This window comes from Acanthisitta chloris, unplaced genomic scaffold, assembly GCF_000695815.1.
Source record: "Acanthisitta chloris isolate BGI_N310 unplaced genomic scaffold, ASM69581v1 scaffold3973, whole genome shotgun sequence".
In the NCBI taxonomy this organism is placed as follows: Eukaryota; Metazoa; Chordata; class Aves; order Passeriformes; family Acanthisittidae; genus Acanthisitta; species Acanthisitta chloris.
In genome coordinates, this window is record NW_008665304.1 from 33,586 (window position 1) to 43,005 (window position 9,420).

Below are 9,420 nucleotides of genomic sequence, written 5' to 3' on the forward strand. Positions count from 1 at the left end.
TGTGAGCAGGTGTGGAGCATTGCCCGATGGCATGGGGCTGTGTGGCACAGCCAGGCAGCTCCAAGCCCCATGTCTGCACCTGAAACCAAAACGGGGGAGATGCTCTCGAGGTGAGGAGCAGAGGTGGGTGGGGGTTCTTGTGTTGCCTGTCCCAGGTACCCTGGGAAAGCACCAAGTGGGAATCCCCCAAGGTCCCACTGGTGCTGGGAGTTTGGGGTATCAGTGGGGTGCAGCACCAGCAGGCCAGAACCCTTATTTAAGAGGAGAGAAGAGGATGGGCAGGATGAGCAGAGGGGCAGGTGTGATGCCTGCACTGATCTCTGGCAAATAGCAAAGATGCTTTCTGGAGATCCAAAGCTCCCACCACTCATCCCAGGGGTCAGTAATGCTGGGATGTCCCTGGTCAGGCTCCCTCCTGGACCCAGCACCAGGCAGCCCAGACGGGAGACAGGAGACTGGGTTTTGTCCTTCCCATTTAGCTCCTTATCTGGGGAATTGGGTGCTTGGAAAACCCCTTGGATAGATGTGCAGTTTATTAGTAATCACCCAAAAGTTTTCCAGAAGGCTGTGAGCTAATGCCCCCAGCCCACAGGGTCTGCAGGGAGCAGAGCCTCCCTGGTCATGCCAGTTGAGTAGGGCTGGTTCCACTCCAGGTTCACTACCAGCACTGCAATAGGATTTTCCTAGCAAGACCACGGTGCAGATTCCAAAATGACATTTGAGCCCCCTCTCCACCTCCTTCTCAAATATTTCCTTCTCTCAGAGCCAGCTGACAGCTGAGCCCATTCCCCTACAGCTCCCTGCTCCATGTAGCCAGCTGGAGCCGTCCAGGAGGTGCAACAGCCCCATGGCTGGGGACACTAAACCCACCTGGGCTGCATTTGAAGCCCACAGTTCAGAGGTCTGAGGGGTATAAAATTCCCTTTATCCCCATCCCATGGGCTTCAGCTCGGGGCTTGGCCACCAGCCATGCATGCCCAGCACTCAGGTCATGCCATGGCCCCATCTTCAAGCACCACTGGTGCTCCCTGCCCACAAGAACAGGGAGAGTGGCTGAGTGATCACAGCTGGCACTGAGGGACTCGTGGCAATGCATGGGGGATTCACCCAGAGCAGCTTATTGCATTTGTGGTCCCTGTGTGTAGCCATGGGGCTCAGAGCAGAGCTGGGGACAAGGGACAATGAGGTGTGACAGCAGGGATTGTGTGGCTGAGCTCTGGTCCCAACAAAAACTTTCCCAGTAGAAGTTTTTGGTCCAGTTTTCTTTTTTACCAGGCAGAGTTATAGTACTGTGGTGAGGGTTTTCCCCCTGCAGTGACAAAAAGGCAGGATGGAGTTGGCTCCCAGGGTGAACCCTGACTCCTTGGGAGCCTTTACATCCTTGGTCATGGCACATGCCCTGGCACATCCCAGCTAAACCCACTACCTGCTCCCTCAGTCAAAGCTTCACGGGATGCTTATAGTGAGGTCTAGACTTTCAATGCATGTCCCTGGAGACAGTGATGTAATTTGGGAAAGGTACCATCCCCTCCAGCAGCACTGGTTGGAGCAGTTCACCTGCCTTGCCTGCATCCCCATGCCATGGCCACAGCTGTCCCCCTGGTCACAAATCCTGCCCCAAAGAGAGTTTTGTGCTGCTGCCCTGAGTCCCATCACCCTGTGAGCTCTGATGAGCTCAACTTGAGCTCCCTGGGGAAGCACATGCCAGGTGAAAACAGGGCAGTCCTGACCAGGGTTGGGAGCACCAGCAGCCGCTGCTCTCCCAGCTGCATTTCCCAGCTGGTATCAGCTGCCAGGAGAAGTGGGTCATGCGTGGAGGCCGTCGGGAGCACGGGCAGCAGCCACTGCCCAAGACATGATTCAGCAGCTCCAGAGGTCAGGGCTGGGGAGGGGACAGTGGGAAGTTGCAGGTGGAGTAGGTGCCAGGTGACCTGCCCAGCACGTTTAGGGTGGACACTCACATAATATGCTGGGGCTGAGAACTGCCCCAGTCAGTCTGCCTTCTTCACGGTGCTGGGCTGGTGTTCCTCCTCACCTGGCTGGGGAAACTGAGGCAGAAAGGGATACACATAGGGGTAGATGCACCCCTTTGGTGCAACCCCCATGTGCAGAGTGGTGAAAGCAGGTAAATCTGTTAGCACTTCTGTTGTCAGGGCTGTGACCGGGGAGTTGGCTGTGTCTGGTGACAGAGGATCTCCCCATGCTTTCCTGCTGCATCCCCCCTCCATCCCTTCAGAGCTGTTGAGGGCAAGGAATTATTTTTTCCTATATGGAAAGGGCTGGGGATTTGCAGCAGCTCTGGGTCTTTGAGGGACCTCAAGGGTCGAAATGAATCTGGGGCCTGATCCTGTGCCCTGAGGGCAGAGGGAGGGAGGCAGTGATGCCACTTCCAAAGACAGCGATGGGGAGGGCTGCAGTGCTGACATCCTGCAGGAACCCAGTCTGGCTCCCTCTGCCCGGACCAGCATCCCAGCCCTCCACCCCCAGCCTTTCCATGCTCTGCAGATGGGGAAACTGAGGCAGAGTGCTGGGCATCGTGTTCCCAGCCCTCCCATCTGCTGTTAGTACTTGGAGCCACAGCAAATCCCTGGGGTCCTGCCCCCAGCACAGTGGGTCCCTGATCTCACAGGGCTCTGGGGTCCCAGGGGACATAAACACGAATAATGGAGACTATGGCTGAGCAGCCACAGGATCATGGGAATCTGCGCTCTGTGGTTAGAACTATGTTGCTAATTGACAATATCCTCAGTGGGGAGCCTTGCACCAGAGGAAACAGCCTCCTCGCCACACTCATCTTCCTCCTCGGGAGCTCAGGGGCCTCTGCAGGCTCCATCTCACAGCTGCCTTAACCCTTGCTGGAGCTGGAGCTGCTCATCTGGGGCTGTGGGTACTGGCTGGGTCGCTCCCAGGTGGGCATGCAGGCTGGCACAGCTGAGAGCCCTGGGCTGCAGCTCACCTGTAGCCTCCCCATGCCCTCGGGCTCAATGCTGTGCCCCAGTTTCCCCATCTGTAATTTAGGAATCGGTCCTTTTTGAACCCTCCCTTACTACAGAGCTCACAGAGAGGAGCCCAGGTGTGCCAGGTGAGCAGGGCAGCCTTCAGCCTCTCTGACACCTGCATTAGCCCTTGCTGTGCAGTGCAGGAGTCCCTTGAGCAAATGGCCATCACTCCTCAAGGTCCCCCTTTTCTCCCTCCCAGTGGTTTATTGCCAATGCCCCACACTCTGAGACTGGGCTGGGGGATGCAGACACTCGGGTGGCTCAGCTCTCCCACCACTCACTCTCCACAGCACATATGGGCTGAGAGCACCCAGGGGTGAGCATCAGTGGGGGCTCAGGATCCTCACTCCTTTGCAGACCCTGAATAAGCCTGGGACTCCAGGGCTAAAACCACAGCCTGTCCCAAACAGCACACACGCTCGCTCCCACACCCACACGCACGTACCACAGTCACAGATGTGGACCACAAAACTTTATGGATCCCATCAGGGGATAAAACCCAGGGACAGTTTCTATTAGATCACAAGAGAATCTGCACCAGATGTTAATGATGTGCCAGGTGTAGACAATGCAACATACTACAGCCACCATGGGCTGTGCCACCTCCATAGGGCATCTCCATCACTGTTCCCTCCATCTCCACACCCATCAGCTTTCCAAATTTCCAAAACTGTTACCTTCTCCATTCACTCCTGATGTGATCTTTGCCCCTCAGAAGGTGTAGGAGAGGAAGCAAAAGATTTGCCAGTGCAGAATCAAGCCCCTGGATTTCGGCAGCTGCTTAGTCTGAGCAAACACACCTGGATTCAGAGAGTTTACAAAGAGCTTTGAAATATTAAAGCTCTCCTTGGATGCCAGACATTATTGTAAGTTTTAGGTTAAAATAGCAAAAACTCTGAGTAATGAGTCTGGCAATGCAGAAAACCTTTTCTTTTCTAGCTAAATCTAAAAGATATGGGTTGGACTTACCCAAAAGTGGCATTTAAAGAAAGGATTTTGCAGCTACCCCCAAAGCCAATGTGTTTTGTGGAGGAATCCATAGGGAAAGGCTCTGTTCCTGGCTGCCAAAGGGCAGATTTTAGAGCAAAGCATCTCAGAGAGATGCAATATCTCACTTTGGAAAGAGCCCAGTGAAAAGACCAGCAGTGATGTCCCTGTCCCACGACTTGTGCCACGCTCATGAATCTTGTGGTCAAGCTGGGGAGATGTTTGTCCAGGGACAAGGAGAGCTGGAGAGCAGCAGGACTGTGCTCTGCTGACAAGGACACACATGAGGAATGTCTCCCAACCCAACAGCCCCCCCACAAGCAGTGAGGGGAGCAAGCATGGCTTTAATAAGCTCTGTCTCAAAAGAGCCCCTTTTCCTATGGCTGCATTGTCTCTCTGGTGGAAGCACCTGGGACCAATCCTTTCCGCTTCTTCCTAGCCCTGCAGCACACCCCACACCAGTTGTGCCCTGAAGGTGGCCAGCAGCTCTCAGGGATGACCTGAGAAGAGCCTTTCCCATGTCCCCTGTCCTAGGGCTGACTTTGCACCATTGCAACCCATGCAGGGATAGAAAGATCCCACCCAACACCCCGAGAGATACAAGGACATCCCTGTCCAAGGGAAGCAGAGGCACAGAGGACAAGCAGTTCCCCCAGATGATTTCCCTGGCTGTGGCTGAGGACGTGCTGAAGTGTTGGTTGAGCCCTGACAATCCTCCCCCAGCACAGGCAGCGAGGGCCAAGTCTCCGCTGTGCTAAGCAGCCCCGTTAATGAGCTGCTGCAGCGGAGCGGGGCGCGCCTGCCTGCGGAGCTTCGGGGCTCATTAGAGACAGGGAATTGTCAGGACAGCCCTCCCCAGGCTGGGGAATGGAGAGTGCTGGCAGTGCTGCTGGAGCACAGCGCTGGCATCGCTGAGCCAGGCTGCTGGAAGTTGGCATGGGAGCGTTGGATGGGAGAGGTGGTGGTGGTGGACACCAACAAAAAGCAGGTTCCTGATTTTGCTGGACAGAGGGTAGGTCCCAGCACATGGACCATATCCTTGTGGATCTGTATTACCTGCCTCTCTGCCCAGCCAGGGTTGTTTTTCCCACCTCCAAACCCTGGCTTTGGGCTGAATCCACGTATGTGGGAGGGGAAGACAACAGCAATGAGGACTTGGAGGTGTGAGTTGCACACACACAAGTAAGCAGAATATCCCCTGGGGACTGCTAGCTCATGTCCAGATGTATTCGGTGACATCTTTGCTGGTGGGTCCACTCTCAGCCTCACTGAGGTGTCACCCCTTGGGCAGGGGCACATTACAGCTTCCAAGCACAGCTGAGTGTTGTGCTGGATTCTGCTTGGCCCTTTTGCATCCAGCCCCTCTGTGCTGGAGCTGGAGGTGTTGCCTATCGCCATCTCCACCTGTCTGTGAGCTTTCAGAGAGGACATGGGAGCAAGCAGGCATCAACCTCTTCTTACTCCTGTTGGATTTGCCTTTTTCTGTCTTGCTAGGTGGTGGCATTGACATGGTTGGAACCTTTCTCACCTTGGGCTGGGAGCTGTAAACACAGGCAGCACCCAGCACCCTTGCCCCAGCCTGAAAATTGGATGATAGACTACAGGTGGCTTGGGAGGAGCAGGGGGAACATGCAGGCAAAGCGGTGAGACAGCCCTCAGCATAATAAATAGCAGCATCACACACCACCTGCCTACCCATTATCAGCTGCTTTGTAGGCATCCAGCAGAGAGGAGGTAGAAGGAGAGGTTTGAAAAGGGACACAGAGAGGCTCCAGGCTGTGTTAGAGAGAGTTTCTCCCACGTAGAGGGACGAGGAGAGCGAAAACATGAAAGCATCAGTAGGTTGAGTCACCAACCCTGGAGAGATTTAAAAGACATGTAGTTGTGGCACTTTGGGACATGGTTTAGTGGTGGGCTTGGCAGTGCTGGGAGAAGAGTTGGACTTAGTGATCTTAAAGGTCTCTTCCCACCTAAATGATTCTATGAAAATCTAGAAATAAACAGTCTCTGAGTACTGGCTGAGGGTTCAGCTGAAGCCTCCCAGCAGCTCCAAGGGCTCACTAGTATTTTTCTCCTACAATTTTCAAACAGGGTAAGTGAAGCATCAAGGGTTTAGGTGCTTGGAGGGACTAAGTGAGCAGAACCCAGTTGTCCTCTTTCCATCTAGGGAGGGAAGGAGATGCCTAGGCTTGGAGATTTCTTCCATGCAGGGTTTACTCTACAAGGTCTGGGGAGAGGGAGGAAGGTGGGGGAGATGGGAGGAGAAGTGGCATGTCCTCCCTAACAGAAAACAGGTTTCCAGTAACTGCAGTGGGTTTGCACCTTAATTATTTCCTTTGACTCTGCTACTGGGAATGGTTGTGTCCTTAAAGTTGTTAAAAGGGCAAAAGAGAGAGGAAAAGCAATCCTGACATCCTGTCCATTGGGTCCAGATGTAGCTCACAGAGTACAAATTAGCGAGCGCAGAATGGAATCGCTTAAAAAGAAATTTAATGAGATCGGTATGCAGGCATCTGGTTTCCATCAATCATCATTTTGTGTGATATGCAGTGGTAAATATCATCTTTTTAATGACTCCTATGAAGAAAATGAGCCCAAGCCACACACACACACACACATGCATAATGATCCAACAAAATTCCAGAGCCTGAGCTGTTTGAACTCTCAAAATGTTCTGTAGATGGAAAAACCCCAACTGACACCTCTTGTAACTTGCTATTGTTTGAGTTACTTTATTTCTTCCTTTTTTTTCCCTCTTTCCTCTGGTTATATTTAACCTTTGTGTTAAATTAATCTTCTCTGTTTATTAACAACCACCACTGAGCGAGCTCCTTCCCTCTTCTTCGTGGTTCGACAGCTCAAATATTTGCTCGAGGCCAAAAGTTCTTGCTGCAGGCGCCTGCTGCTCTCCAAGGAGAGGTGGCTGCAGGTCTCTGGCCAGCCATGGATCTGCTTTTTCAGCTTGGGGCAAAGATGGTTTGGGCTCCTCTGTTTCAGTTCTCCGTCAAAGGAAGCCAGCAGATACACAATTGAGCATGTGAGATGAGGGTGTGCTGGCTTTGCCTCCTCCAGCATCACTGCCATCCCGATGGCAGGTGCCTTGGGAAAGCTGCTGGGCTCAGATCCCATTGGGGGCATCAGCCTGAGGCTCTGTGAAGTGAGGAAAGGTTGGGAACCAAAGATTTGGATCCTTCACTGCCTGGTGTTACCCACATTGGGGACTTTTATGGGTTTCATCAATCTTTGCTTGTGGCATATCTGGCCAAAAGTGGCAGGGAGGTGGAGGTGATGGCATGGGTCCCAGTGGCTCCTTTTGCTCCTTCTCTTGGCAGGGACATGCTGCGATTCCTGGAGATGCAGGGTCAGTCCTCCCTCACTGTTCCTCTTCTTCTTGAAAGAGCCTGGTTCAGACCAGGAATTCTTCTCAACTCATTCCTTGCATTTCACAACATCATACCCTTCAGCTGAGATCAAATAGGGATTTTTCAGGGAATGTCTAATGGTTTGGGTTTCAGAGGCTTTGGCATGCAGGGACCAGCTGGGAGCCTCCATCCCCTGCACTGGGGCAGCAGGTCCCACTTCCAGTAACATCCCCTACTCCCAGTACCTGGGGGAATGCCTGCTAGGTGAAAAGGTCCTCGAGCAGGGATGATAAACCCTTATCTCTGACCTCTATCAATAGCTGGGGGACTTTGACCTCAGGGGATGGCTGGAGCTGCAACAGCTTGCATAGAGGTGGGGAGAGATGGGACAGGGGAAGAAGGATGCTGAAACTGACTGGAAAAAATGGTCCCATTAAACCAGAGTGGAACATTTGTCCTTCTAAGGAGAAATGCTCAGGACAAAAATCTTAAATCCTGAGAATGTTGTTATCCATGAGGCCCTGACCAGGTCCAAGCCCCAGTCACCTCTCTGACAGCTCCGAGCTGAAGGGTACGGACGGAGCATCTCTGTGGCGACAGGAGCTGGAGACAGCCAGGCCTGGGAATGATTTCTCCAGACGGGGACCAGATGTGTCAGGAGGAGCTTTGCCAGGGGGAGGAGGCTGCACAATAACAAGAGGAGTTTTGTCATGGGTCCCCTCTGGGTTTCAAAAGGAACACCTTGTCTTCCCCTTCCACCTTCCTTCCTCCCCCACCCTTTCCGATGCACACTGTTCACACCTCCAAAACCTATTTTGGGCCATCTGATGAATCCCAGATGCCTCAGGGAAGCAACAGAAGTGGTGGTGCACTCCAGGCGCTGCTTCATGCCGCTTCCTTGGCAATGCCCCCAAGCTTTCACATGCCAAGGGAGCGGGGGAAGGAAAGGAGGGGGAAAAGGAGGATAACAAAGTGGTGAAGGAGCCTGGTACTCAATGTTGTGATTATTCATGGAGTGGTGAGTGGGGAAGAAGATCCCACCTGGTTCTGAAGGGAAGTAGTGGTGGTTGGGAAAAGAGGTGGGATGGGTTCAGGTCCATATGGTTTGGGATGGTGCTTGGGAAAGAGGTTAGAGAGGGAAGGAGGCAGTGTCTCTGGAGCTGAGGGTGGTAGGGGACAGCTTGGGAGCCCTCTGCCACCTCCTGAGCATCTTTCACTAGTCCAGGTGAAGGGGGACCCTGGAGGAGGCAGGGAGAGCCCTGGAGGAGGGAGGGAGCTGGCTGAAAGGAGGGAGCAAACACTGACATGGTTCTCTCCTGCATAAATCGGGTGGAAGGGGGTGGTTAGCATGACTCGAGTGTCAGCCAAAGCTGCCGAGAGAGACCAGCTGAAATGCTGGTATCAGTGGGGTTGGCATTGGTGGCTCCAGCCCTGCACCCTGTTGCTTTGTGCCTTTCAAACCCCCTGCCTACTCCAGCCCTTCACCTTCCTGGGGAGCTCAGCACATCTGCTGTGACAACAACTCCATTTCTTTCAGCTGCATTCCATTGGGGTTGATTTAATCCTGCAGAAAAGAGGGTCCCCAGTCCCTGTCTGAGGGGCCGGGTGGGTGTTTGGGGTGTTCTCATGCTGGGGGAAATATCTCCTGGCACAGATGAGCAGAGATGTGAGCCCAGGGCTGAGATCCTGCCAGACATTCTGATAGGGCTGATCTGTCCTGATGGGACAACCTGGGCAAGGGGAGATTGTTTAGGTGGCAATGCAGGAATAAAGCCTGTGGGGCCAAGAAGCTGCTGTGGGTCTGAGGAAGAGGAGCAGGGAGAGGCTGGCTGGGATATAGAGATGCTCATCTCCAGCTCTTTGAGGCAGGATGTGATGTTTTGATATATATGGGCATGTATACAGCATCTGGCATGCCTGAGTGGCATCTCTGGGCATCAAAAACTCAGTCTTCTCTCTGCTTTGTAGATGAATATCCAGCTGTGATGCCCTGGTAGCAGATAGGGAAGGTTGGGGAGAAAGGCATCAACCTGCCGGTTTTTAGGCAGCTGAATGCTGCAGCTCCCGAGGAA

General features: G+C 53.4%; 1 protein-coding gene across 1 annotated transcript in view; it reads left to right on the forward strand.

The window, feature by feature from the left end:
* Positions 1–9,420, forward strand: part of CYGB (cytoglobin) — an 11,706-nt gene that overhangs the window by 764 nt on the left and 1,522 nt on the right. The gene's annotated exons all lie outside the window — the stretch shown is intronic.